A 27,264-nucleotide genomic window follows, 5' to 3' on the forward strand; every position below is an offset into this window, starting at 1 on the left:
AACTGCTGTACAAGACAGCAGCTGTCACAGCTCCTATATGTGTTGGAAGGACAGGCGAAATGGCCGTTCCTCCCGCGACGTACTATTCTGTCACTGAGAGCGAACAATGAGCTCAGCAGGACGGAATAGTACATCGTGGAGCGCGAATGGGTTAATATTGGGGATGGTGAGGAACGTTTCCTGGAGTCAGTGTGTTGAATTTTTATCCAGACTATACAGTGTGTAGCCCCATTGCACATAATTTTTATATATATATATATATATATATATATATATATATATATATATATATATATATACATATATATATATATATATATGTATATATATATTACTGAGTGGATTGCTGGTTTTTATTCACTGCAATTGGGTGCTCCACTGATTACAGATTAGTGCAAACCATATGTCAGTACATTATCCTTCTTTTTGATGCCTGTGTTTGAGTACAATAACATATTAGGGCCACATGTGGAATATTTCTTAAAAACAGAATCAGGATAATTTAATATTAAGTAGTGTTACTTGGTTAACATTTGCTGTGTTATAGAAAAAAATGGATTAAAAATTCAGCAAAAAATTTGACATTTGGAAATACACCTCCACATTGCTTTAAATACTGTTAAAATGCCTAAACCGTTAGAGGGGTAGAGGGCTGCAGGTTTTTAAAATGAGATGATTTATGGGGGAGGGGGGGGGTTCTAATATATAGGCCCCTCAAAGACCCTCGAAGTATTGAATTGTTCCCTAAAAAAAATAATAGGTTTAGGAAATCTTATTAAAGATGCAAAAAATTGCTGCTAAAGTTATTCTAACATCCTAGAAATATAAAAAGGACATTCAAATACGATGAAATCATAAAGTAGACATATGGTAAATGTTACCCCCATGGATACCATATGCACTAAAACTGTATACAAATAATTGAGTAAGGGCACTTCTAACTAAGACTATATTCACACAAAAGTGAAAAAAAAATCAGCTGTTAAAAACAGATCAACTGTCAGTTTTTCATGGCCGTTTTGCATTACTGTGTCTACAAGATTTGATCCATTTCCCAGCCATTAAAAAAACGGATGAATTTTATTGGTCAGGTTTTTTGTTGTCCCAACCCCCTGAAAACATCATAGTGCCCATGTGGCCGCAGTGCCACTGTATATAGTGCCCACATAGATAGTGCCACAGTGCCCACATAGTGCTGCACTGCCCACATCTAAAGTGCCATAGTGCCCGCATATAAAGGGCCAGTGTCCATGTAGATAGCGCCTTAGTGTCCCCTGTAAATAGTACCCATATAGTGCCACAGTGCCCTTGTAGATAGTACCACACATCGTACCCTGTCGACAGCGCCACCCCTCCCGGTAGATAGCGCCAATGGGGAACTGTCTAGGAGCAGAATCCCTGGCCGGAGTGTTGCCAATGCTCTGGCCAGGGATTACGCTCGTGGAGGATCACCTGATATCACTGTCCATATATGGACAGTGATGTCAGGGGCTACTCCAGGAACGGAATCCCGACCGGGGCGTTGCCGTTGCTCTGGCCAGGGATTCCCGTGTCAGGTGCGCATGTGAGAACTTAGGAATTCTAAGAAGAAATGCTGCAGAATCGCTAAGTGTATAACAATAGCAGAGATGGTAATTAGCATAATGCTGAGATATAGTCGTAAATATGATGAATAGCATTAATACCTTATAGCTGTGCGATCAAAGAAAATAAACGATTTATCATCTAGTATTGATAAAGGCAAAGATATTAATGGCACTACCGGGGAGAGGGGCTGTGTGGCACTACTTAGGAGGGGGGGGCTGTGTGGCACTACCAGGGAGGGGGCTATGTGGCACTACCAGGGAGGGGGAAGTGTGGCACTACTTTGGAGGGGGGCTGTGTGGCACTACCAGGGAAGGGGGCTGTGCGGCACTACCTGGGAGGGGGGCTGTGTGGCACTACCTGGGAGGGGGCTGTGTGGTGCTACCATGAGGGGGGCTTTGTGGCACTACTTGGGAGGGGGCTGTGTGGTAGTGCCACACAGGTAGTGCTACACAGCCCTTCCTCCCAGGTAGTGCCACACAGCCCCCCTCCCTGGTAGTGCCACACAGCCCCCCTCACTGAAGGTAGCGCCTTTGGGGCTCCCTCTAGGAGTGGAATCCCCAACCAGAGCATTGTTGACACTCTAGCCAGGGATTCTGTTTCAGGAGGAGCCCCTGATGTCACCGTCCATATATGGACAGGGATGTTGGGGGCAACCACAGAGCCCTGGGCAGTTCACTAGTAAAGGCTCTGCCCCGGTACTCCTGCTCTGGGAAAGCCCATTACATCACTGTCCATATATGGATAGTGATGTGAGGGGCAATCTCAGAGCCAAAGTCCCGGGCAGAGTGCTACTAGCACTCTGCCTGGGACACTGCTCTGCTCCTGACATCACTGTCCATATATGGCCAGTGATGTCAAGGGCTTCCCCAGAGATCGAGTCCAGGAGCAGAGCCACTTCTAGCGCTCTGCCTGGGACTTCTCTTCTCCTGGCTACACTGTCCATATATCGACAGTAATGTCAGGGGCAACCGCAGAGCCGGAATCCCAAAGCAGAGCACTAGTATAGGCTCTGCCCCGGAACTCTGGGGAAGCCCCTGACATCACTGTCCATGTATGCACAGTGATGTCAGGGGCTTGCTTAGAGGCAGAGTCCCGGAGCAGAGCTGCTTCTAGCATTCTGCCTGGGAGTCTGTAGCTGAGTAAATGGTAGAGTAGGGAGCTACCTCCCTGCTCTGCCATAGCGAAGGGGGCTCCGTCCAGAAGCAGGATCCCATCGGCAACACTCTGGTCGAGGGTTCCACTCCTGGAGGAGCCATGCAGCGTCAGCACCCGGCGGCCGAGTGGGCCCCCTAAAGGATAGTGGGCCCCGGGTTTGCCGGATGCTGACGCCGGCCCTGTCACTCCCCCCCCCCCGGGACACTTTAGGAATTATTCAGGATGCCTTGAGTTTTGCATAGTTGCACCCAGAATCCTGTATTATCTTGATGGGAGATTTTAGTCTCCTTATGGATCGTTTATCTCGTCCGGAAGGGCGGATCTCCACAGGACCCTCACAACTGCCTTTGTTTATGCAAGAAATGGGATGGATAGATATGAGGAGGGCTACTCACCCTGGAGTTAGGGAGTTTACATGCCATACCCCACAACTTAATGCACTCTCGAGAATAGATTAGATGTTTGGCTCTCCTGCTATACTGGGTGATATAGTGTCTATTGACCATCTGCCAAGGGGAATTTCCAATCATAGCCCATTATTGCTAACACTGAAACAACCCCACTTTCTGGCTCCAGCTCAAATGACCGAATACCTAACCAATTGTCAGTGTTTCTTGAAGCTCATGCTCAAATGGAGGACTGTATGCTCGTCTGGGATACTCTAAAAGCCTACCTTACAGGATCTATTAGAACCTACATCTCCTATGTAAAACATTCCTCAGCCCATCAGGAGGAAGACCTGGCACAACGTTGTGCATGTCACGGACACAGGGTATGTGGACCCACTAGGCCGCTCCGCCGTAGCGGGGAGGCAGCTGACCAGGTCACAGTCTATGCGGAAGTAAATGGCAGACAGTAATGCTTGGGTACCTGAAATAGTCCGGGCGGTGGCTGTGGCTTCAGCATGGATGGAGGCAGGTGCGGCAAGTGGCGCCAGACGTAGCGGGCAGTATCCGATGAACCGGTAGACACTTGACGTGGCAGATGACACTTGGCGTGGCAGAAGACACTTAACGTGGCAGATGACACTAGACGTGGCAGATGGCACTTGACGTGGCAGATGGCACTTGACGTGGCAGATGGCACTTGACGTGGCAGATGGCACTTGAGGCTGGTAGGCACAGGAACAATACGGAATACAGGAACGGTAACAGAGCACGGGTAACAGCTGGAATGGGAGACAGTAAGGGACCATTTGCGAGACAGACTGGGAAAGACTAACAACGCTCAGGCATCGAACTAGGGGGCTGGACCCCTCTTATAGCCCAGGGTACTCACGGGTCAAAGGTCGTTCAAGATGTCCGGTGCGCGCGCTGCCCCTTTAAGAGCGGGGACGAGCGTGCGCGCGCACCCTGCGGGCTCTGGTGGAGGTGAGTGGATGCAAGCGCTGGCGTCTCCTGAGGAGGAGGCTGGGGCCAGCGCTTGCCGACTCGTGGCTGCGGGTGTCAGCGGGAGGCTGGAGCGGACAGCCCGCAGCCACGGACATTACAGTATCCCCCCTCTTACGCCCCCTCTTCTTGGGACCGGAGCGAGAGAGAAACTTCTTTAGAAGAGTAGGGGCATTGAGGTTCTCCTCTGGTTCCCAGGACCTCTCTTCGGGACCAAACCCCCTCCAATCCACCAAATAAAAGGTCTTTCCTCTCACTCTCTTGGTGTCCAAGATCTCCTTGACCTCAAAGATGTCCGAGGAGCCGCTGGGAGCAACCGCAGGGCTGGGAGTCTTGGAATAGCGGTTTAGGATCACAGGCTTCAGGAGGGAGACGTGGAAGGAGTTGGGAATCCTGAGGGTAGGAGGCAGCCGAAGCTTGTAGGCGACAGGGTTGATCTGCTGCAGGACCTCGAATGGTCCAAGGAACCTGGGAGCGAACTTGTATGAGGGCACCTTCAAGCAAATGTTCCGAGAGGACAGCCAGACTTTAGTCCCCGGAAGATACTGAGGCGGCTCTCTTCTCTTAGTATCTGCCTTTCGCTTCATGCGATCTACTGCCAGCAAAATAGAGGACCAGGTCTGTTGCCAGATTTGCAGGAAGTCCCCATATGCAGAGTCAGCAGCGGGAACCTGAGATGAAGTCGACACAGGAAGAGGGACTCTGGGATGTTGACTGTACATAATGTGAAACGTGGTGGAAGTGGTGGACTCACTTGTGTGGTTGTTATATGAAAACTCGGCCCAAGGAAGAAGCTGTACCGAGTTATCGTACTGAGAAGAGATGAAGTGGCGGAGATAATTTTCCATGATCTGGTTGATCCTCTCAACTTGCCCATTGGATTGGGGGTGATAGGCAGAGGAAAAGTCCAAACTCACATCCAGGAGTTTACAGAGTGCTCTCCAGAATTTAGAGGTAAACTGAACCCCCCGGTCGGACATAACGTGAAGAGGCAAGCCATGCAAGCGAAATATGTGCTGAATGAAGAGACTCGCCGGTCGGGGAGCAGAAGGTAGGCCGGTCAGCGGGATAAAATGTGCAATCTTAGAGAACCGGTCCACCACCACCCAGATGGTGTTGCATCCTGCTGGGAGAGGAAGGTCTGTGACGAAGTCCATTGCGATGTGCTGCCAGGGGGCACTGGGTACAGGCAGAGGTTGAAGCAGGCCGGCAGGCTTGGAGTGAGTCACTTTATTAGAGGCACACACCGTGCAAGCAGAGACAAAGTCCAGAACATCCTTAGGTAGCGTGGGCCACCAAAAGTGACGAGCAATCAGGTCTTGGGTTTTACGGACACCAGCGTGCCCAGCTAGTTTAGAACTGTGTCCCCAGCGGAGAATTCTTTTTCTGTCTGCCAACCGAACAAAAGTTCTCTGCGGAGGGATATTTCTAAGCTGCAGAGGATTGGCGGTGACAACGCAGGATGGGTCTATGATCGTCTGAAGGGACTCCACCGTGTCTTCCATCTCAAATGATCTGAACAGGGCATCGGCCCTCACATTCTTGTCAGCGGGACGGTAGTGGAGCAGAAATTGGAAACGGGTGAAGAACAGTGACCACCTGGCTTGACGAGGATTCAGTCTTTGAGCGGACTGAAGGTAGGTTAGATTCTTGTGGTCGGTGAAGATCAGGATGGGGTGAGCTGCGCCTTCTAAAAGATGTCTCCACTCCTCCAGGGCCAATTTGATAGCCACTAGCTCCCGATCTCCAATGGAGTAATTGCGTTCAGCAGAGGAAAACAGTCTTGAATAGTAGCCACATACTATTGCCTTTCCTTTGGAGCTCCTCTGGCACAGAAGTGCACCTGCACCAACAGAGGTAGCGTCCACTTCCAATGAGAACTGCAGAGATACGTCAGGGTGATGGAGGATTGAAGCAGAAGTGAAGGCTTTCTTGAGGCTAATGAATGCGGACTCTGCCTCTGGAGTCCACACCTTGGCGTTTACGCCCTTCTTGGTAAGGGTAGAGATTGGAGCCGTCAGAGAAGAAAAGTTCGGAATAAACTGCCGGTAGAAATTGGCGAAACCCAGGAACCGCTGTATGGCCCTTAGGCCTTGAGGACGTGGCCAATCCAGGACAGACTTTAGTTTCTCAGGGTCCATCTTAAGGCCTTGATCCGAGATGACGTAGCCCAGGAATGGCAAAGACCTCTTTTCAAAGGTGCATTTCTCTAACGTGGCATACAAGCGATTCTCTCTTAGTCGCAGGAGAACTTGACGAACATGCCTCCGATGGGTCATCAGATCTGGGGAGAAAATTAGAATATCATCGAGATAAACTAAAACACACATACAGAGGAGATCTCGGAAGATATCATTAACGAACTCCTGAAATACTGCGGGAGCGTTACACAGTCCGAAGGGCATCACTAGGTATTCGTAGTGCCCATCGCGGGTGTTAAATGCCGTCTTCCATTCGTCACCCCGGCGAATCCGGATTCGATTATAGGCCCCCCGCAGATCTAGCTCGGAAAATTTTTTGGCTCCTCGTATGCGATCAAACAGCTCGGAAATAAGTGGCAACGGGTATTTGTTCTTGACCGTGATCTGATTGAGACCACGGTAGTCAATGCAGGGTCGGAGAGATCCATCTCTCTTTTTAACGAAGAAGAAGCCTGCCCCGGCCGGGGAGGAAGATTTTCGAATAAAACCCCTCTCCAAGTTCTCCTTGATATAGGCTGACATCGATAAAGTCTCTGGCAAGGAGAGAGGATATACTCGTCCACGGGGAAGAGAAGCATTGGGAACCAGTTCAATGGGACAGTCATAATTCCGATGTGGAGGCAACGTCTCAGCCTCTCGTTTGCAAAAGACATCCGCAAAACTGGCATGCTGAGATGGTAGATCGGAGAGTGACTGAGGCAGAGGGGGCACAACAGGACGGACTTGTGACAGGCAATGGCTATGGCATCTGGAACCCCATTGAAGAACTTCTCCAGAACTCCAGTCGAGTGTCGGGGCATGTAGACGGAGCCATGGCAGACCCAGCAGGATAGGATTGATAGCCTTGGGTAGTACCAGGAAGGTGATCTGTTCTGAGTGAAGAGCTCCGACCCGTAGTGTCAACGGCTCAGTGATGAGCATGATCGGATCAGGCAACGGTAGACCATTCACAGAGGCAACTGCCAGGGGTCTCTCCAGACGGACTGTGGGTAGTTGAAACCGATCCACTAGATCCTGGTGGATAAAATTAGCAGCCGCTCCAGAGTCAAGATAGGCGGAGGAAGGATGTGATGTCTGTCCGGTGACGATGGCCACAGGTATCGATAATTTGGAAGAGGTTTTAACGTTTGGAGACGTTCCACCTAGAGTTGCCTCTCCGACCAACCCTAGGTACTGGAGTTTCCCGGTTTCTGTGGGCATTGGCGCACAAAATGACCCTTGAGGCCACAATACATACAAAGTCCAGAGGAGCGTCTGCGCTGCTTCTCCTGTTCAGATAACCGGACTCTGTCTACCTGCATGGGTTCCTCAGGTAGCGCACTAGGAGTGGACAATAGTGGTCTCTGGGCAGAGGGTGCTGGCCTGTGGGCCGGGCTCTCCTGACGAACCTCTTGAGAGCGCTCCCGGATTCTCATATCAACCCGGGTGGCTAACAGGATGAGGGCATACAAGGTAGAAGGAAGGTCGCGGGCTGCCAGTTCGTCCTTGATGTAAGAGGACAGTCCCTGCCAGAAGGTCGCCACCAGTGCCTCATTGTTCCATGCCAGCTTGGCTGCTAGGGTACGGAAGGAGATCGCATACTCCCCTACTGTGGAGCCTTCTTGCTTGAGGGTCAACAGAGTGGCTGCGGCAGAGGATGTTCGACCCGGCTCCTCGAACACGGCACGAAAGGACTGCAGGACCAAGGCTAGGTCCGAGGATACAGGTCCTTGTTGCTCCAAAATTGGGTTCGCCCAAGCGAGGGCCTTGCCAGCGAGGAGGGAGATAATAAATGCCACTTTGGCCTCCTCGGAGGGGAAGAAATGAGGCCGTAGCCTAAAATGCACCATGCATTGATTGAGAAATCCTCTACATGCTCTGGGATCACCGTCGTAGCGAGGAGGAAGAGGCAGAGAAACTGAGGATCCGGAACAAACAGGGGGAGCAACAGGCAGTGGCACGGCAACAGCTTCAGGAGGAAGAACCGGAGGTGGAACAGCGAGTAGATCCAGGCGGACCAGGATAGAATTAACCGCCTCAAGGAGTTGATCCTGACGTGTGCGTAGGTCATGCATCTCTGTCTGAATCTTCTGTACTGGGGTATTGCGCTGGCCAGCGGGTTCCATGGCCTGAGCGTACTGTCACGGACACAGGGTATGTGGACCCACTAGGCCGCTCCGCCGTAGCGGGGAGGGAGCTGACCAGGTTACAGTCTATGCGGAAGTAAATGGCAGACAGTAATGCTTGGGTACCTGAAATAGTCCGGGCGGTGGCTGTGGCTTCAGCACGGATGGAGGCAGGTGCGGCAAGTGGCGCCAGACGTGGCGGGCAGTATCCGATGAAGCGGTAGACACTTGACGTGACAGATGACACTTGGCGTGGCAGAACACACTTGACGTGGCAGATGACACTAGACGTGGCAGATGGCACTTGACGTGGCAGATGGCACTTGGCGTGGCAGATGGCACTAGACGCTGGTAGGCACAGGAACAATACGGAATACAGGAACGGTAACAGGGCACGGGTAACAGCTGGAACGGGAGACAGTAAGGGACCATTTGCGAGACAGACTGGGAAAGACTAACAACGCTCAGGCATCGAACTAGGGGGCTGGACCCCTCTTATAGCCCAGGGTACTCACGGGTCAAAGGTCGTTCAAGATGTCCGGTGCGCGCGCTGCCCCTTTAAGAGCGGGGACGAGCGTGCGCGCGCACCCTGCGGGCTCCGGCGGAGGTGAGTGGATGCAAGCGCTGGCGTCTCCTGAGGAGGAGGCTGGAGCCAGCGCTTGCCGACTCGTGGCTGCGGCTGTCAGAGGGAGGCTGGAGCGGACAGCCCGCAGCCACGGACATTACAGTGCACATGCTGAAGGGGAGTTTATACAGGATCCATCCCCGACACATAGATCTGAGTGGTTAAACCTGGGCAGACAATATTTGCAGGTCCTACAAGAAAAGTCATCACGTAGAATGTTTTTCACCAAACAATCCCAATTTGAATTGGGAAAACAATCTAGTAAATTGCTTGCTTATATGATTAGACAAAATACTGCCTCTCCTCCTGTGCTTCGCAAAGGTATCAAGGAAATGTTTCGGTCACGTCTCCGGAGGCCATTCTTAATCAATTTGCATCATTCTTTAGTCCATTATATACTTCACAGGTTGGGTATGAGCATATTTAGATGGGGTATCTTTTCTTACTTTGACAACAGAGAATGAACAGATGTTGGAAGCCCTTTTTACACTAGAAGAGATATTGGAGTGTATGGCATTTATGGCTAAAGGAAAGGAATATGGACCTGCTGGGATTCCACTTGCGGTTTATCTGCAAGCTTTTGGCTCCTCAATTACTGACCTTGCTTGAATAAAAATTTTCAGGAAAATGCACTCCCAGATTCGATGTGTGATGCAACCGTAGTCGTTTTGTTAAAGCCTGGGAAAAACCCAGAGGACTGTGTGTCCTATAAACCCATATCTCCCCTTACTGTTGACTACAAAATCCTGACAAAGATGTTAGCTAACTGTCTTTGCAAGTTGATACATTATATTATACACTTAAATCAGTGCGGTTTTATGCCTGGTAAATCCACTTCTGAAAATATACGATCGGATGGTGGGAGCAGCAGGAATGGGCCATGGCCTCGCTGCGGCCAAGGCATTCAATTCAGTTGAAGGGCTTTATTTATTAGCAGTTCTATGCAAATTTGGGTTCGGGGTTCATTTCATTCATTGGGTGTCTATACTATATCAATCTATCAATCTCGTAGGGCACTGGTTTTGGTGAATAGGCTACTATCCCCTGCTTTCGGCCTCCATATGGATGTCCCCTTTCGCCATTTGTAATCGAAACACTGGCTCTTCGAATACGACAAGACACCGCATATTTAGGCATTCGGATAGGTTCTCGTGAAGATCACGTAGGCTTATATGCGGATGATATAGCACTATTTTTGGCTAATCCCGTTGCCACCCTTCCTAGAGCCATGTCACTTATTAATACATTTGGAAAATACTCAGGTTTATTAATTAATTAATTGGCAGAAATATTTTTTTAATGCCACTTCGTAGTGATGATTGTGGCTGGAATTCAGCGTCTTGCAGCTTGCAAGTAACCCATCACTTTAAATATTTGGGGATCTATATCGCTAGGGATAGTACGCACTCTAATGATCTAAATATCGCACCTTTATTACAATACCTCAGGGAAAATTTTCTGACATGGAAACCTCTGCCTCTTTCTGTGGAAGTACAAATAACTCTTTTGAAGATGATTATACTACCCAAACTGTTATATATTTTGGAACATATAATGTAGATGTGATTGTACCGAAGAGTTTTTTCAGCATGGTAAACTCTCTGTTCGCAATGTGTGTGTGTGTGTGGGGGGGGGGGAGGGGGAGATCCAAGCTTAATCTTTTTGCTCTTCAAAGACCTAAGAACGAGGCTAGAGCTGCGTTGTCGGATCTGTTCTTATACTATCTGGCTGGTCAGCTTCATTACTTGGTTTCTTGGGTCCCCCCCCCCCCCCCTTGATATCGAATGCTGAAAACCATTTGGCTCATGTGTAGACTCTGTGGCCGGTGCTGGAACCACATGATGATTGTCACAGTCACCTGTTACCTTTACACAAATTGGCTAGGAGGGTATGGCAACAAGCTAAATCCATCACTCACTTAACTGGTGGGGTGGCGGATGCTCCCCTATGGAATAACCCTAGGTTCTCCCACCTCCTGGGATTAACTGGGGTGAACTATTGGCTATCTAGAGATGTGTGCGAAGTGTCGCAGCTACTGAATGATGATAATTCCTTTATGATACCCCAGAGAGATGTATTGTACTGTATGCCACTTCACCATGCGGTGAAGAATCCGTTTCCACCAGCCTCCACTACAATCTCCTGGTATCCTCTAGTAGCCCTTTTGCACTCTCAAGCACCGAAGGGTTATGTGTCTACTATTTATTCTCATCTGCTCACTGCTAAAAATAGTCATGAGCCTCTTGTTGCAGAAACTAAGTGGAGGAAATTAATTCCTTCGATGACTAATAATGATGATTGGAAAGAGGCTCCGGATTTGTATTTGTTAGTTTCTCCTACTGCTAATAACAAATTGGTACAACTCTATATTATACATCAATGTTATCTTACACCGATCAAATTGCAGCACAAGGGTAGACTTGATTCCTCCAGATGCCATAGATGCAGCGCCAGTGGGGCAAATTTGATACATCTTATGTAGCAGAATCCTTTGATATCTCTTTCTGGAACCAAGTGGTGGCCTTATTGACGGGGGTTGCAGGGAAGGAGGTAAGACCAACACCAGATATATGTGTACTGGGTCTGATACCGGGGGATGTGTACATAAACGGGTTTTCCTAAGGGAGGCCCTGTTCATGGCAAGGAAGGCTGTGGCTATACGTTGGATGGCGGATAAAACGCCAACGGTGGCTCGGTGTAAATTGATAACGATATTTTGCCGTATGAGAAAATTGTATATAAGGACCGTGGTTGCCCTGCCAAATTTGCATCTATACGGGGTAATTGGAGCTTCTCTCAGCTCACGCATTGTACAGTTGAAGGATTATGTGATTCATTGACTAAGGCTGGGTTCACACGACCTATTTTCAGATGTAAACGAGGCGTATTATGCCTCGTTTTACGTCTGAAAATAGGGCTACAATACGTCGGCAAACATCTGCCCATTCATTTGAATGGGTTTGCCGACGTACTGTGCAGACGACCTGTCATTTACACATCGTCGTTTGACAGCTGTCAAACGACGACGCGTAAAATGACTGCCTCGGCAAAGAAGTGCAGGGCACTTCTTTGCAACGTAATTTGAGCCGTTCTTCATTGAAGTCAATGAAGAGCAGCTCAAGATAATGCGAGGAGGAGCTTTTACGTCTGAAACGACGCAGCTGTTTTCTCCTGAAAACAGTCTGTCTTTTCAGACGTAAAAGGCACTTCTCGTGTGCACATACCCTAATGCTTTTAATGTGTTTCATTGACGTATATGTTACTGTTGTTATATATGGTCACATGGTCAATTTACTGCCTGTGTGCAGAGTACATGATTTATCTGTTACCATTTTCTGTATTAAAAGAGCTTGATATCTTTGACACCTTTAAAACCCCTGTATGTACAGTACACTATTGTTATATAATCCACTTTATTGTATATGGCCTGACCACTACTCCTTAAGGTCTCAGAGTTATTTTTATAAATTGTACTGATGATTTTCGTACTCTTGAGCCTGTTGATTTTACTTTTAATAAAACAAGTTAAAAAACAAAAAATTGGTTTTGCAAATTTTGTTAAAAGTTTTAAAAAACGCTATTAAACTTATAAGCCTCAACGGGCAAAAAAAAAATGAACTGTAAAAAATTAAGTCTACATAAAGATGTGCTAAACCTTATTTTGTTCACTAATTTGCGTGGCATCATTATTTTAGAAGCAGAGGATTTCAAATTTAGGAAACTGATAACTTTTTCACATTTTCTTTTACATTTTTTATTTTTTTTTAATAAAGTGCATGTGTCACGAAAAAACTGTCTCAGAATCACTTGGATAAGTAAAGGCATTTTAAAGTTGTTACCACTTAAAGTGACAAATGTCAGATTTTAAAAATAGCCGATGAACAAACGTTTGCTCTTTCATCAGCCCTTTACACTGGGCAATGATCAGGAATGAGCGTTCTGTGAACGCTCGTTTGCACGGTGATTGGCCCGTGTAAAAGGGCCTTTCGAAGCAGAGAACTATTGGCCCTCAGACATGCTGACAAGAGAAATGTCTTTATGTAGTTCACAATCCATGACGAGTCTACAGCTTTTATGCGAGACACTAGCCTTGGGGCATCTATTGTTGTAAGGTGTCCACATGCTAACCCCTTACCCTTTAAACAACAATACACAATACATTGTTTGGCAAAAAATGGTGGCAAGAGCCACCCCTTTATTAAAAATGAACATCATTCAAATACAGCGTAAGAGGAGCCTGACCTCAATCGTGACACGACACTCCCTGAGCTGGGGACCACCAGCCCATAGCTCACCGCTGTTACCAGGACAGCCATGTCCCCCAGGCAGCCGCCGGACTGCTGTCCAGCCTTCGTGACTGCCCAGGACCAAAACGCCCTGGGGACCTGCCGTGCAGCTAGTGTTCCCCCACGTGCGTGTTCACCCTGCCTTACCTTTTTACCCATCCATGCCTTTCCACCAGGCCTCAAGACCTTCCTGCAAATTATTGTTTAAAATGTCCAGTCCTATGTCTGACAGATGTACCCCATCCTGTCTGCACATGCCTTGGAAGCTAAAATCGATGTCCTTGTGTTGCAAAACTTTGCCGTCCACCTTCACCATAAACTATTTCATGGCCTTGTTTACTTTCTTTTGCACCTTCTCTATGGCCGCTGTTGATGTGGCATCCCTCCAGCTCCTCCTCTGTATAATTTCCGACCATTCCGGCCATTTCGCTTTCCACGATAACACCTCCATCTTCATTGTGCCGATCAAGACCCAGTCTTTGACGCTGGTCAAGTCGTTACCTACGGCATGCACCAAAATCGCCTGTATTTGTCCGCTCCTGGCCGCCTCTTCTGTCAAACTTCCCATCTGGTACCCCCGCAGACCATGTCTCCAAAACCACTTGACCTTCACTTTGTCATCTGGCATGCCCAATTGAGATCCACATGGTCTCCTCCTCACTCTCTCTGCCACCCAATACACGAAGGAATGACTCATCATCCAGACATTCTTAACTTCTGTAGGACAGAGAAGAACAACAATTACTAAAACAGCAATGGACGGATATAAGTGCGGAACGCATTGGAAATACTCCCTTCATTCGACCCCGCTGCTGCCGCTTCAGATTGCGGCCCCAGCACGGAATCAGTGTGACCCGATTCTATCCTTCCCCAATTTTGCTGCTACTGCTGCCTTTTTCAGTATCTGGCAGAACTGATACCTGGTTAACGCCATCCCATCCTGGTGTCTAAACAATGGACCTTGTCATGCTCATTCCTACAGATACCTGGCAATGCAGACGCCAGCCTCCGGACCCTATGCAGGTCCTGTGGCTGCCTCCTATCTCTACTCTTTGGCAAAGCTCTTGCTTTCAAAACTCCCCTTATCGCAAAGGCATTGGTAGGGTCTTCCCCCACCTCTTAGTTTTGTAAAAAAAGGAAACTGCCACCACTAGATTGGCAGCCCTACCTTTTGTGCACCCATCCCTCCACATGTTACCCAGCCGTTTCTATAAGAACTGGACCGGATTACTGTTCCTCCGAAAGTCCACCCATTTTATCCATGCGTTTTTGTAAGTCCTCCACGTGTTTTGTGAAAGCGATTTTTCCACCAATTTCTGTAGAATCGAGCCAGAACATGGCAAACATTGTAGGGCACATATCTCCTTTTTTTCTCCGCATTAGGTACTCATTAAAAGAAGGTTTCGCATTTCCCTCTTGATAATGCATCCACAATTAAGTTGTTTACCCCCTATACCTGCGTTGCCCTGCAGTTAATATTCCATTCCAATCATTTCCTCACCAAATGTCTTAACTGCACCAGCACAGGAGTGCAACTACTGGATAGGTTGTTAATCGCCGCCACCCCCCTCATATTATCTATCCAAAAAGATTGCCCACTTATCCTTCAATTGCTCGTTCCATAGCTCCATTTCCAAAGTGGGCAATTGCGCTTCTACCCAAGGACCTCTCCAAACCCCAGTTCAAAACTAACTAACCACTTAAAAACACGTGTACAAAATGGCGCCACCCATTGGTAAACATTTATCAAGAAAAAATTTAACCTACACCCTGTGTATTTAAAACTTTACAGATGTAACGCAGTAGTCTAAATACAGATTCAATATCCACCTTGGCCATCAACGCCCCCTTTCCGCACCACCCTTACCAGATCCACTGCAGATTCAAATGACTGGTAATGAACCTCGCTCACTTCCCTCTGTAGTACATCGTATAATTGACCCCCCTTTGTAATAAAAACAAATGCTGGATCATTCTGTACTTCCCTTCCTCTAAGCCCCCCCCTTCAATGGTGATATCACCGTACCCACCCCCCACCCCCCGGGGGTATCAAACGAACCCTCCATTCTCATTTCCTTCATTAATTCATCCTCCAACACTGACTACAAAAATCTGTTTTCAAATTTCACCATTTTTTGGACCCCTGCACTTCCCCTTTGACTGGAAGCTTAAAACCAAGCCTAAACCCCTCCTCCAAAAATTTTGCATGCTTCCTATCCGGGTAAAACCGTTCACTTATTCTGTCTGGGGTCCGCAGACTCTGGCTTTTGCAACCCCCCCCGAAAATAATTATTAATTGGCCTGTCCTTGGGTTTCCTCCGCCCCACACTTGGCACATACATGTCTATATTTACACGCGAAACCCTGATTACAGTTCCTTTCATTGTATGCCCAACAAACAAATTTAATTCTTCTGAGCTGACTAGGCCCTCTGGCCCCCATCCCCACCTGGGCCCTCTCCCTACCGATCAATTTAGACCACAAGTCTAAGTCCTTCTTGCCAAAACTCAAGATCCTATTTCCCACCATCTTTTTCCTGAAGGCCCTGTCATATTCCAACCATCCCACTCCCCCATAAAATGCATGCACATCAACTACCATGTCCATGTATTTCAACAAATTAATACATTGCTCAGGTCTAGCCTCTACCTATACACTGGCATATACTAAAAAACCCTTGATCCACTCCAGTATGGTCCTTCTATGCTTCCTATCCCCTTGACTGTCCCCCTCCTCTTTAGCTGCTACTGCTTCCCTCGACAGCTCGAAGATGTCTATGTACTTCCCCTCCCTTATCCTCTTCACAGCCTTCTGCGGCAAATGTGCATATGTTTGGGACAACGAGCATGCATAGGTATCCTGACCGCCCACTGCTAATACGTTCTCTACTAACTCACTATTCTTTGCCTGACTTACCCCACCCCTTGCTGCCACCTTCCCCCTTTATTTTCCTTTCATAGCCTTCAAACATTTTTTTAACATTTTAAACATTCTACCCTCTCTACTATTGTCATCCCCACCCAAGGAATCTGAATCTGACTCACCCAACTGATGACCAGTGAACTCTCTTCCAAACTGTTTATTGCCGTGACCATCGTCGCTGGTGAGTAGCCCCATCCGGTTTCTGCCTACCTGGACTCAGGCTCTGCAGCTAATTTAATCTGTCAAGGCCTTGTGGATCTTCTCCAGTTGCCCACTGTCCTTCTGGAAAGGCCGTTGATCGTTGCCTCGGTAGATGGACTGTCTTTGCCTGACCCAGTTTTGTCCGTGACCAAGCCATTGAGACTTCAAGTGGGAGCTCTACGCACTGAGCTCATCTCCCTGTTTGTTCTGCCCAAGGCCGTCAAACCCGTGCTGCTGGGTTTGCCTTGGCTCCGTTTGCACGCCACAGTCCTGGATTGGAACTCTGGAGAGGTTCTCCAGTGGGGTCCCAAGTGTCTCGACCGCTGTCTGGGTCAAGCCCATCCACCTCAGCCTTCTCCGCATCAGTCATTGGCAGGGTTACCGCTTTGTTACTCCCAGTTCACTGATGTCTTTGACAAGAGGAAAGCAGAGACCTTGCCGCCTCATCGAGCATATGATTGTCCAATCGACTTGGTTCCTGATTCATCTCCTCCTCGCGGTAGAGTATACCCTCTCTCCCTGCCAGAGACTCAGTCTATGTCGACCTACATTAAGGAGAATCTGGAGAGGGGCTTCATTCGTAAATCCTCATCCCCGGCCGGAGCCGGGTTTTTCTTTGTCAAGAAGAAGGATGGATCCCTCCGCCCCTGCATTGACTACTGAGGTCTCAATCGGATCACGGTGAAGAACAGGTACCCTTTGTCTTTGATCTCGGAACTGTTCAATCGCATACGGGGGGCAACTTTTTTTTCTAAACTGGACTTGCGGGGGGTCTACAACCTGATTCGGATTCGTCAGGGTGACTAGTGGAAGACCGCATTTAATACTCGTGATGGGCTCTATGAACACCTATTGATGCCCTTCGGCCTGTGTAACGCCCCTGCGGAGTTTCAAGAATTTGTCAATGACGTTTTTTGTGATCTCCTCTATATATGTGTTGTGTTGTATCTCGTTGACATTTTTTATTTTTTTTTCCCAGATCCGGTAACTCATCATGTCTTCCAGGTGTTGCTTCGTCTAAGGGAGAATCATCTTTATGCCAAGCTCGAGAAGGGCATGTTTGAAAAAAGATCTCTTCCCTTCTTGGGCTACATCATCTCCAATCAGGGCCTCAAGATGGACCCTGAGAAGGTAAAGGCTGTCCTGGAGTGGCCACGCCCCCATGCTATCCAGTACCATCCTGGTCTACTGTCGTGCTGAGCTACTGTCGTGTTTTGCTGCATCTCCACGCCTGTTCTACTACTCCACGCCTGACGTCTACCTGTTGCCTGGTCCCAGCCGAGCCTGCCTTGCTACTGTCTACATTGCCTCAGGTACCGTTTCTGGACTATAGACTCTGTACCATACCTGTTTGGCCAGCTGCCATCCCGCTACGCGTTACGGCCCAGTTGGTCCACACCCGCCTTATGACAAGTATAAGCTGCACAGGTCATTCTCTGAACTAATCCCTGGTTTAGCAACATAACTGACTCCTTTTGACCTTATTTAAATGTTATATTGAGTTTAGGAGACAAAAGGTAAATTGAGCAATCATTTTTTATTTTGACATGGACTTCGAGCCTGGGTGGTGAGGCCCCTATAGACAAAGTTTGAGAAGACCTGATGTAGACAAGTGTGACCAAATTATATGATGATGTTACCTATGAAAATATTGGCGGGTATGAGAAACATGGTATATGTTGCTATCCATGTGATCAACTGGCAACTTTTAATTCATATGTAGTATATAGGACTTCAGACCCAGGGAACCATTGTCCCTTCTAAAATGTCGGATTGAACTAATCACGCATATGGTGAAGACAGAGCAAGACATGGAGCTGGTTTCTGTAAATGATAATATACACAGACATAAAATTCTGCCTGCACAAGCAAAAATGACTCCACAGAAACACTGCAGGGTTTGTTTTAGAAGAGACATTAGGAAAGAGAACTACTTTTATTGTGGTAGGAGGCACCACACAGTGTTAGGCTGGTTATACATTTTAGATCGCTGTCAGCCAAACGCTCGTTCGGCCAACAGCTATTCCTCTTTACTTTCCGTTTTCAGAGTAAAAGCCATTGCCAGATCCTATTCTAATAACAAACAAAAGGATAGGGCATGTTGACATTCAACATGCCCGACCCTTCTCTTTCCCGATATCTGCTGTCAGGAGAGAATGGGGACGCCGCCATACACATTAGATGGTCGGCCGGTTGCGCCGAAATTGGAGGGTTCGGCCAACATACATCAAATGTGTATGGCCAGCTTTAGGCTGGGTTCCTATCTAATGTAAATGCTGTGGAATGTCCTTAACAGACTCCTATGCGTTAAATCTGCCTTATTTACAGCAGCCGCAAATTCTCATCCGCACATTGCGGAAAAAAAATCAGCTGTGAAAATGGTAATACATTTTTAATCTGCAGAATGTCAATATACGCTATGGAATTGTTGCACTTTTGTTGCGGGTTCTCCCCATTGAATTCAATGGGGAGGTAGACCCCACAGCAAATAGCAAATGTTACGATTTTTCCACGCAAAAATTGCAAATCTGGGCTGCAGCATCATCACAGGAGGCCGAGCTGAACGGAGAACAGAAGGACGCATCGCTATGGCAACACCCAGGTAAAAATGTTGACTTTTTTTTTGCAAACTCTATTTTCCACAGCGGAGATTCTGGACAAAAATCTGCTCCACCATTCGGTGTCGTTTTCGGTCGGAATTCCCTGTGGATTCTAAGGGAACATACCCTTAGCGTGGATTCACATACCGCTTCTTGAGCTTGCTTTGAATGCGCACACTGTATCCAATGTCAATTCTCGTTGCCAGCGAGAGGAGTGCATCCAGCGAAGAAGGCAACTCACAACCTGCCAACTTGTCCTTAATTCGGCCAGACAACCCCTTCCAGAAGGTTGCGACCAGAGCCTTGTTATTTCAGGAAACTTCTGCCGCCAGAGCTAGGAATTGTATTGCATACTGGCCCGCGGTGGAACTTCCCAGGCGAATGTTTAGAATGGCAGTAGATGCTGACGAGGTTTGGCCTGGTTCCTCGAGCACAGTCCAGAATGCCTGTCGAAAGGCTTGAAGACTTCAGGTCTCTGGTCCCTGACTATCACACAAGGGATTGGCCCATGCCAACGCTTGTCCTGACAAGAAAATGACCATAAAAACAATTTTAGTCTGTTCGGAGCAAAAATGGTGAGCGTGCAACTCGAAGTGGATCTGGCATAAATTGATGAATCCTTGGCACACTTTGGGATCCCTATCATACCTGTGTGGCAGTGGCAGGAGGTGACCTGGAGCAGTAGGCAGAAATGTTGCTGGAGCCGCAGCCTGTATTACAGAAGTTGGGTTAACCTTTTGCTGTTCAACCCAGGAATTCAAGTGTTGCAAAATCTGGTCCTGGCGACTGCTGAGATTCTGGATGGCATCGTAGAGGACCTGCACCGTAGGTTTTGGATTGCCAGCCGAGTCAATAGCCTGAGCAAACTGTATTGACCAGCAGGTTTGTGGAGCCACTGTGCTACTCCACCGGATTGGCTTAGGGCCACCTCTAATGGCGTTGTCTAAGCATCTTCCCTTGTCTTCACCCTTTAACCCCTATACAGGGATCTGATCTTCACTGCAGGGAGACTGCCAGGTCACTACCTCTTGAGGTAATCCCGGCGGAGCAGCTGCTGGCCAGACAGATGCAAGGCAGAGGAACAGGTAGATGGCACCTTGATGGATGGAGACTTGACTGCGGATCACAGTTGACAAGTAGATAGTAGACCGCGGAAGACAGACATTTAGCTGGTGGCTGGACACAGGCAGGTAGTGGATTACTGGATGCTGGCTGGTAGCGGATTACTGGATGCAGGCTGCTAGAGGATTACTGGATACAGACTAGTAACAGATTACCGGACACTGGCTGGTAGCAGATCATAGGATACAGGGTGGTAGCGGATCACAAGATACAGGCTGGTAACAGATCACTGGACACTGTCTGGTAGCGAATATTCCTGAGGAGCAGCAAGGATGATTGGGTGATTTTATTAATTTTGTACGCGCTGGCCCTTTATGAGACAGCCAGAGCATGCATGCAGGCACTAGGAACACAGCGGCTGCGGGCAGTTGAAGGCAGAAGTGAGAGGAGAGGCTGTCGAGGAAGGTACAGGACCCAGCGACAGGGACCGCTGGCAGGAGCAGGACCCGCTGCCGGCGTTATGTGGGAAAAGTCATTGTGGCAGATTAACTAATGTAATTTCGCCTAAACCTTGTAGTAAAATATTCTAAAATGTGGCGCATTATGTTGCATCAAGTTTTAGACATCTCTATGAAGCAAATGCGCCAAAAATAACAGATGTTTGTGCCTCAATAAACACTTATCAAAAGTGTATCAAATAGGGGGTATGGTTTAGCATAAAGGGTATGTGGCTTAAAATGCACCAAACTTGTGCCAAAATGTGGTGCCAGAAACTAAGCCAACAAGGAGGTGGTATGAGCAAGTGTCTAACATGTCTAGCAAGATGTGATAAATTAACTCCTTGGTGACATCTAATGTACTATTACATTGGTTGTATGCCAACCTTGTCTGGCACGCATTCAACAGCTGACACCCGCCTGCCATGGCCGGGATCAGAGATAAATCCAATCCCGGACATTTAACCCATCAGATGCTGTGGTCAATAGCGACAGTGGCATCTGAGCGATTAGACAGAGAGAGGGGGCTCCCTCTGTTCCCGATCGCCATCCCTCGCGACAAAATTGCGGGATGTCGATCAGTTGTTGTAGCAACTGACCTATTGAAGGCCACCAGGTCTGCCTTCTGTCATTTATTATTAAAAAGGATTTTTCAGGACTTTTATAGTGATGGCCTATCCTTAGGAGAGGTCATCAATATAAGATCGATAGAGATCCGACTCCGGCACCCCCGCCGATCAGCTGACTGAAGGGGACGCTGCATTAGTTGCCGCGGTCTCTTCAGTGTTTACCAGGCACAGTTCCATACTATCTGTGTGTAACGTCCGTGGTCGCTGACCACAAACTTCTCCAATCCTTCCGACGACATTCTCTGCACAGATGTCTGCACATACGGCTGTCCTGTTCCGCAGTTACCACTAGGGTGCGCTCGCGTGCTCAGTCTAGCCTTAAACGAAAAGGAGGAAACCCTAGTGGCCGGTAGGCGTTACAATGTCAATATTTACTAGTTTGCAATTAAGCAAAAAGGATGCCCTTATTTCCGGCAAGCTAATGTGAAATAATAAAATACTCAGTACTCAGTAGCCCCATTTGAACCCCTGAGGACGCTACGTCGGTAGTGAAACAATGCGGGGGGGGGGGGGGGGCTCTGTTCTCCTACATTTTAATAACAATGCTCTACTGACAGCTATTTAACTGTTGAATAAAGTAAATCACAGCGCACTGCAGGCGCTGTCCTAATATACATTTATCACACTGCAATGTGTGCATATATTCTTGGCAACTTGCCACGCTAATCCTTAGTTGCCAGTGAGCATTGGCTAACTTTTAACAAGTGTGATCTTTCATCTTGGTTTCTTTAACTGTATCCACTAAAAGTTATATTTTATTATTTCACATTAGCTAGCCGGAAATAAGGGCATCCTTTTTGCTTAATTGCAAACTAGTAAATATTGGCAGTCTAGCCTTAACCCCTTAAGGACACGGCCAATTTTAGCCTTGAGGACAGAGAATTTTTTTTTACATTTCCCTCTTTGCATCCCGACGCTCATAACGCTTTTATTTTTTGTACGACGTAGTTGTATGAGACTTTGTTTTTTTGCGGGACGAGTTGTACTTTATGTACGTACCATTTTTTGGTACAAATACATTATCGTTTAATTTCTATAAATTTTTAATTAGATTAAAATGCAGAAAAAAAGCAGTTGTGCAGCAGTTTTAATATTTTATTTTTTACACCATACACCGATCATAATAAATAATGGTATACATTTGTTGTACAGGTTGTTACGGTCGTGGCGATACCAAATATGTCTATACTATTTCATGTTTTGGGACTTATATTTTAAAAAGTTGATGTATTATAAAAAATGTGTGTTTCTGTGTATTTTATTTACTTTTTATTTTTTTATTTACCATTATTTTTTTTTACATTCATTTAATTTTTTTTTTAAATCCCATAAAGGGATTTTTCATTTTGATTTTTATTTTGTAACTGCAATGTACTGGCATAGATCTATATGCCAGTACATTAGCCTGTTACTGATCGTACACAGGCAGTTGTTAGGGCATACCTCAGTATGCCCTAACAACTGGAAATATGTTCAGACAGCCCTGGGGTCCTTCACTGGACCCTGGGCTGTCTGGCCATATGAGTTATGGGCTTTGATCGCGTCACAGTTATTTTCTGTGACGCGATCAATGTGCAGTCCCCCCTCTTTGAATGCCGCGATCAGCTGTCATCGCGGCGTTCAAAGGGTTAACAGCGGAGAGAAGATGTTTCTCTCCTATCCGATGTCAGAGCGGGGACGTGGCTGTGTATTACAGCCGTTGCCCCGCTCTCGATCGCGCGCACAGACGCGCGCAGGGACGGCTGTCACACAGGACGAGTATGCTCGTCCTAATGCGCGAAGTGCTCGCCGCTCAGGACGAGCATACTCGTCCTGTGTCGGCAACCAGTTAAGGAGCCAGAGCGCACACATGTGTGAGATTGAGCCGATTTCTCCCAGATCATCCTGGACTATAAGAAGAGCTCTGCCCCTCCCTGGATTGCCTGAGCTTTGTTGTCGTTACCCTAGTCTGTCTTTGCAAATGGTCTCCCAAGTGTTTTACAGTTCTCACTGTGTCCTGTAACATGTATCCCGTGCTATCCTGGTCTAAGTGCCGTATTGAGTTGGAGTCGTGCTGCGCTGAGTACAATGCCTGTCCTGCTACACCACACCTGGTACCTGCCTGCTGCCTAGTCCCAGCCACGCCTGTCTTGCTACTGTCCGAGCTACCACACCTATACGAACTATAGACTGTGACCTGTGTCCTGTTGGCCAGCTGCCATACCGTTAAAGGGAAGGTGTCACGAAATTTTTTTTTTTATATTCTTTTGATTTTAGTATGTTATTAAAATAATTTTTTATTTATTTGTGTTTTTGTGTTTTACTTTTTTCTTTCTTTTACTTCTCTATAGGGGCTGACATTTTTTTCATCTCTGTATGTTTCGATTAACGACACATACAGAGATGGAATATGGCACATACATCCCCATAGTGAATGCGAACGGGAGTCGTTCCATTCACTATAGCGTACACCGTCTGTGTGGGAATGGCGCATGCGCCGCTACCACACAGTCCAAAAGGAAGGTCTTCGGCAGAGCGACATCCGGCGCCATTTTCATGTGGACCGGAAGCCGCGGCCGGACAGTAAGATGACTACTTCCGCTCGTGGCTTCCGTCCATATGTTCAAAAGCAAGGACTAGGAGCGGAAGGAGCGGAGGCAGCGGCGGCAGGAGCAGGTAAGTTATATTTGTGTATGTTCGTGTTATACTGTGTGATTACCACTGTATCTAATCCTCCTACACTGTGCATTCGCTCAAAAAATGGCGACACACAATGTAGGAGGTTTGAACATTCAACCCCTTCCTTTCTCCTGGCACTAGCCAGGATAAAAGAGGGGGGATTGTTTGAGGACGCTAGAGCGAGTGTGTCTTCTCCAATTTTGCAGCATAAAGCAATGAGGTTGCTTTACCACATGCCAATGCTGCAATTTTGGGAATTGCTCCCTCTAGTGACCAGCACATGGAAATGTTATAAATTAGAATCTAATTTATAATATTTCCTGACTTGTGAAAAAATTAAAAAAATTAGAACAATGTGTAATCATTTATATACTAACAGTTTAACACAAAAAAAAAATATATATTTTTCTAGCGACACATTCCCTTTAAGGCGTTACGGGCCAGTGGGTTCACGTACCCAACGTGACACTGTGCCTGGGATTGCAGCTCAGTCCCATTCACTCGAATAGAACCAGAACTGCAATCCCAGGCACAGCCGGTACAGAAGTGTACGGCGCTGTGCCTGTAAACTAGGAAAAGGCCGCAGTAACGAACAATGCGGCCCCTTTAGTCGGCTGATCAGCGAGGGTGCCGGGAGACGGACCTCTACTGATCTTATATTGATGACCTATCCTAAGGATACAGGGCCGGCATCAGCACCCGGGCAAGTGCTGGGCCCACTGCCTTTGGGGGGGCCCACTCGGCCACCGGGTGTTTAACGCTGCCATCATGGCTACTCCAGGACCAGAATCCCCGGCCAGAGTGTTGCTGATGCTCTTGCCTGGGATTCCACACCTAGAGGGAGCCCCTGTCTAAGTGCCAAATCCCCCAGAGCATTGCCAACGCTCTGACCGGGGATTCCACTCCACAAGAAGCCCCTGATGTCACTACCCATATATGGACAGTGACGGCAGGGGCTCGTCCAAGAACTGAATCCCCGGCCAGAGCATTTCCGATGCACTTGCCTGGGATTCCACTCCTAGAGTGAGCCCCCTCCACAAGAACCCCGTGATGTTGTTACCCATATATGGAGAAAGAGATCAGGAGCTCCTTAAGGACCGGAATCCAAGTCCACAGCATTGCCGATGCAACACCCGTTTTTCAGAAATCAACCCTGGTGACGGCCACTAAAACTGATCTTGGCCCTCACAAGGGAACTCCCCGGGCAAAGCGCTACTTTAAACGCTGAATCCACGGAAGCCCCTGACTTCACTGTCCATATATGACTTTCAACTATGGAGTTTCCAGCCAGAGAAAGCTCTCTGGTCAGGGACTCCTGTCTTGGGAAAGCCCTTGATGTTAATCTTCATATATGGACAGTGACGTCAGGGGCTTTATAATGAGAGAATCTCCGGCCCCAGCGTTGGCAACGCTATGGCCAGGGATTTTGCTCTTGGAGGAACCTCTGCCCATATATGAACAGTGATGTTAGGGGCTTTGAGACACCAGAATCTCTGGCCAGGGCATCGGCAACGCTATGGTCGGAGATTCCGCTCTTGGAGAAGCGCCTGACGGCCCTATCCATATATGAACCGTGACGTCAGGTGATCCTCCAGGAGAGGCATCCCCGGTCAGAGCATCGGCAATGCTCTGGCTGGGGATTGCACTCCTAGAGGGAGCCCCAATGGTGCTATCTACAGATAAGGGGTGTGGTGTTATGTACAGGGGCGGTGGCACTATCTACTGGGGGTGTGTGTGGCACTATCTACTGGGTGTGTGTGTGTGTGTGTGTGTGGCACTATGTACTGGGGTGTGCGTGTGTGGCACTATGCACTGGGGTGTGCATGTGTGGCACTATGTACTGGTGGTGTGTGTGTGTGTGTGTGTGTGTGTGTGTGTGGCCCTATGTACTGGTGGTGTGTGTGTCACTATGTACTGGGTGTGTGTGTGTGTGTGTGTGTGTGTGTGGCACTATGTACTGGGGGTGTGTGGCACTATCTACAGAGGGCACTGTATATATGGGGGCTCAAATAGAGGGCCTAATTTTATATGGGGGCACAAACTGGGGGCCTAACTTCTATATGGCGGCATAAACAGAGCCTAACTTTTATATGGGGCACAAACCGTCGTGAGTTCCCACGCAAAAAAAAATTTATTATGTGAGCAATAAAAAAGTAAACAAAGCCCAAATCTTAAAATATCACGTTATTTAACCTGCCGGGTAAATGTCGTTGAAAAAAAACCTCACATTTCAAGCATTGCTGTTTTTTAATCACCTCGCTTCCCCAAAAAAATGTAATAAAAAGTCATCCAAAAGTTGTATGTTCCCCATAATAATACCAATTAAAACCCAAAACCGCAAAAAAAAGAGAGCCTTCAGACCGCTTCATCGACCAGAAAAAAAAAAGTTAACGCTCTCAGAGTATGGTGACACAAAATAATTATTTCTTTAACAAATTAACCAGCAAAATAAAATAACGTAGTTTTTACCGCACAGTGAATGCCATAAAAATTAAACCCAAAAGACAATGGAGAAAACGCTATTTTTTCTCATACCACCAAACAAACATTTTTTTTTCAGTTTCCCACTACTGTATATGGTACCATTAAAAACTATAACTCGCTCTGCAAAAAACAAGTCCTTATGTGGCTGTGTTGACAGAAAAATAAAAAGGTTATGGCTCTTGGAATGTGATGATAGGAAAAACAAAAATGAAAAAGAGAAAATTGGCTGTATATCCATGAGGGGTTAATCATACATTATTACCACTGTGATAAATTTGGCGCATCTTCTGACTACCTGGTTAAAGTTTCTGCTGTTTAAGGCCCTGTTCACACTGAGTTTTTTTTGGCACTGATTTTGATTCGGAAACCACGCATCCAAAAGCAGCCAGAGAAAAACCCGCCTCTACCTCCTATTGAAATCAATGGGAGGTCATTTATGCATTTTTTTTGGGTGCTGATTCTGACACGGTTTCCGCGTCAAAATTAGTGCCAAAAAAAACTCAGTGTGAACAAGGCCTAGAGCTTCTTTATTTACTTTAGCGCACAGGACATGCTTTTGCTGTATTGATTTCTGAAATTCTCCTGTTGCACACTACAATAATAAAGCGGAGCAGGTAGGCTGGGTTCACACGTGGCGGAATTTCACTTGAATTCCGCTGCGGACACTCCGCAGCGTTAATCCGCAGCGGAGCCGTTTCTCCATTGACTTCCACTTTAATTTAGAAGTGTTCGTTTAGACATTGAGTAAAATTCCGCTGCGGAGCATAGGCTGCGGAGCGGAATTTGGTGTCCGCAGCATGCTCTGTCTGTTGCGGAGCAGTGGCGGACTGGTTGCGGACTCATGGCGGAATTTCTCCATTGACT

Source organism: Rhinoderma darwinii, chromosome 2 (assembly GCF_050947455.1).
Source record: "Rhinoderma darwinii isolate aRhiDar2 chromosome 2, aRhiDar2.hap1, whole genome shotgun sequence".
Lineage (NCBI taxonomy): Eukaryota > Metazoa > Chordata > Amphibia > Anura > Rhinodermatidae > Rhinoderma > Rhinoderma darwinii.